Source organism: Anguilla rostrata, chromosome 18 (assembly GCF_018555375.3).
Source record: "Anguilla rostrata isolate EN2019 chromosome 18, ASM1855537v3, whole genome shotgun sequence".
NCBI lineage: Eukaryota > Metazoa > Chordata > Actinopteri > Anguilliformes > Anguillidae > Anguilla > Anguilla rostrata.
Genome location: NC_057950.1, coordinates 30,299,822 through 30,303,226, shown reverse-complemented (window position 1 = coordinate 30,303,226; position 3,405 = coordinate 30,299,822). Strand labels below are relative to the sequence as shown.

At 39.4% G+C, this 3,405-nt stretch overlaps 1 protein-coding gene across 2 annotated transcripts in view; it reads right to left on the bottom strand.

The window, feature by feature from the left end:
* Window positions 1-221: 221 nt before the first annotated feature.
* LOC135244915 (transcription elongation regulator 1-like protein) overlaps window positions 222-3,405 on the bottom strand; it is a 47,504-nt gene continuing 44,320 nt past the window's right edge. For both annotated transcript variants that reach the window (XM_064317587.1, XM_064317588.1), the window contains exon 11: window positions 222-3,405. This exon is cut by the window's right edge and continues 468 nt beyond it. The gene's annotated coding sequence lies outside the window, so the exon portion shown is untranslated.

The window sequence follows — 3,405 nt, the reverse complement described above, 5'->3', positions numbered from 1 at the left end:
CTTCTTAAAGTTTCCTAAATCAAAATAAATATCCCTTTGCTTTATGACACTGTGTAAATGTAATACATAGCATTTCACTTGACTTTTTTCGCAATAAAATTACACTTCCATCTTGAACTCAAAGATAAGTTCATCTTGTGACTCATAGCCTTAGTTCTAATGTTTATCTCCCGCAAATATAAACATGTACAACAGGGGAGTCCCATCTTATACGAAAAGGGCTTTTGTGGGCACAGGTCGTTGCTTTAGCCTTGCACTATGACGACAAGCTCAAATAACTAACTAATCATTGTTTTCAATCAATACCTTGATAAGTAGAATCAGGTAACTTAGTGCTAAGCTAAAACATAAAACGTGCATCCACATTGGCCCTTTTTGGATAAGACAGGACACCCCTCCCATACAGCATAGAGGATGTTGCCGTACACATTGTGCTGATTCAGCATGGTTTGGATCATTTAATTGAATCGACATCAGGTTTCACAAAACATCAGCATTTTAATTATAAAATAAGCACAAAAACAACAAGTAGAAAGACAATAATACAGAATTCATTGGTATACTGACAATCCCTTTCAACAAAGCAGCAACATTTATGATGTTCCCTTACTGTGATTTTTATAACGTAATGATTTTTATTATGTAATGTAACGTACTAGCCACAACATACTTTGGGAAATAACATTGGAATTTGTCCGACATTTCCAACAATTCTCTCCACATTGTCTGCAGTAATTATTTCAGTGCAACATCTTCTGATGTCAGAATCAAACTGTCAAATCCCTTTACAATGAGCCAGAGCAGAAACCCCTCATACATTCTTATACAACATAATCCCGCCCAGCATGTCTTACCATAAAATTGCCCTTTATTCTGCTGAAGTGTTTTTTTTAAATTATATTTTTCTGGTTTACAATGCGCAGTTGAATAAATATGCTTCTCGGGCAGTGGAAATGTAAATCAGGAAAACAAAATGAAGATTCATGAGTGGTTTTTTTTTTTTTTTTTTTGGTAATTCCACTTATTGTGCATATTTTGGCAAGGGGATGCAACATTTGCATATTATTCAACACATTTTGTTTCTATTTTTTGTTTGTTTTTCTATTTGGAAAAAAATTCTGTGTTACAGCTGTATTATACCGTATGTTCTATATATATATATATATATATATATATACATAGATATGACCAAAAGTATCTGGACACCCCTTGGTCTGGGGCTGTTTTTCATAGTTTTGGCTAGGCCCCTTAGTACCAGTGAAGGCAAATGTTACATTAAATCTTAATGCATTGACATTCTAACTGATTCTGTACCTCCAACTTTTGGCAACAGTTAGGGGAAGGCCCTTGCCTGTTTCAGCATGGCAATGCCCCTGGACACACTGCAAGGTCCTTATAGAAATGGTTTTGTTGATCAGTGTGGAGAAGAACCTGACTGGCCTGCACAGAGCCCTGACTTCAACCCCATCCAACACTTTTGGGATCAATTGGTAAGCTAACAGCAAGCCAGGCCTAATTGCTCAATTAGTGCACCACTTCACTGATGCTCTTCTGGCTGAATGGAAGCAAATCCCTGAAGCAATGTGCCAATGTCTTGTATAAAGCCTTCCCAGAAGAGTGGAGGCTGTTATATAACAGCAAAGGGTGGATCAAATTCATATTAATGCCCATAGTTGATAATGCCCATAATTGGATGAGATGTTGGATGTCAGGTGTTCATATACTTTTGGCCATGTAGTGTGTGTGAGTATATATATATATATATATAGTGTAGTCTGTAAATGTTTGGACAGTGACACAATTTTTGTCGGCTGTGTACTCCAGCACATTGGATTTGAAATGAAACAATGAATGTGAGGTTAAAGCACAGAATGTCAGCTTGAATTTCGACTGTCAGCTCCAGGGTGTAGACATAGATGTGTCAAAGATAATAAAGAGAAGACCACACCAATATAATCTCGGAGGGTTCACTGCAAGATGCAATCCACTGGTAAGCCAGAACAAAGAACAGAATGACCAGGTTAGAGTTTGTTACATGTAAATTAAGAAAGAAAACTGTGGCGGTCTGGAACAAACATACTGCTAAAACAACCAAGGAGAGTTTCAGGGCCAAAAAGTGGAATGTTCTTTACTGGCCAAGTCAAGCACCTGGCCTGAATCCAAAGAAACACACGCTTCACTTGCTGCAGACAAGACTGAAGGCAAAAATCCCCTGAAACAAACAGGAACTGAAGATGGCTGCAATACAGGCCTGGCAGAGAAGATACTCGGTGTCTGCTGATGTCTATTGGTTGCAGACTTCAGGCAATCATGAAATGCAATGTTTTGCAAGCAATTTACTAAAAATGATGACTTCATCTAAGATACTGTATGTAAAAAATGTCCAATTACTTCTTCTCCCCTAAAATGGGGGGCGGGGGGGGGGGGGGGGGGTGGCTATGTATAAAAGGGGCTGTAAGTCCTACATGGCTCACCCAATGTAGGTGCAAATACCCTGAAAGTAAAGCTGGCAATCTGTACTTTAAAAAAACATTTTGTTTCATTTAGAATGTTTTGGAGTATGAAACCAAACCAACAAAAATTGTGTCGCTGTCCAAATACTTATGGACTAGGAATATACTAGTGTGTTTGTCACAGATCCACTGTGCAGTGAGTGAGTGCGATTGACTGAAAAACAGTTTTCTCCGTGGACGAAACAAATTTATTTGAATAAATGCCTATAAAGCGAGGACAAGTATTTATTTCGTAGTGAGGATCGCTGGACGTTCCTCGCAGGTGTTTGGTGTGACCGCTGTTTCGTCCCTCCTCCTCCTCAACGCCTCACCGTAACTTCGGCACGCCGACCTCAGAAACTTCTGGACGAATCACCGCAGGCGCGGGCGATGACACCGCGGAGGATTAATAAGACGAGGCTCGCGGCGCGAGTCAATCTCACGAGGCGGGAGTCAAAGTGATGCATCGACACGCCGGCGACATCTAGGAAAATTAGTGTCGGCCCTCATTTGCTCCAAGGTCAGCGTGCGTATCTTGTGTGATTTATATGGTTAATATGGATTGATGATCTGCTGTTGGCCAATTTATAAACAAGGGGCTTAAGAAGTAACTTCACTGACCTTGTTGTGCTGTGAAGAGAGAACTACAGGATGCAGAAATTCTGGCTTGTTCACTTGCCTGGCCCTGGTATTAATACACTCATGTAACTTATAAGTGCTTATTTATTTATTCGAAATATTTATTTATTCATTTATTTGAACTCTGTGCTAGTGCAAGATGCAAATTTAAAGTAAGTGGCTGAATCACTCTTTGAATATAACGAGAGGACAATATTTTATTGGGTTTCCAATCCATGACGATATTTACCCACTTGTCTTTTCAATGCCCCTTTTCAATACTTTTATGTACCAC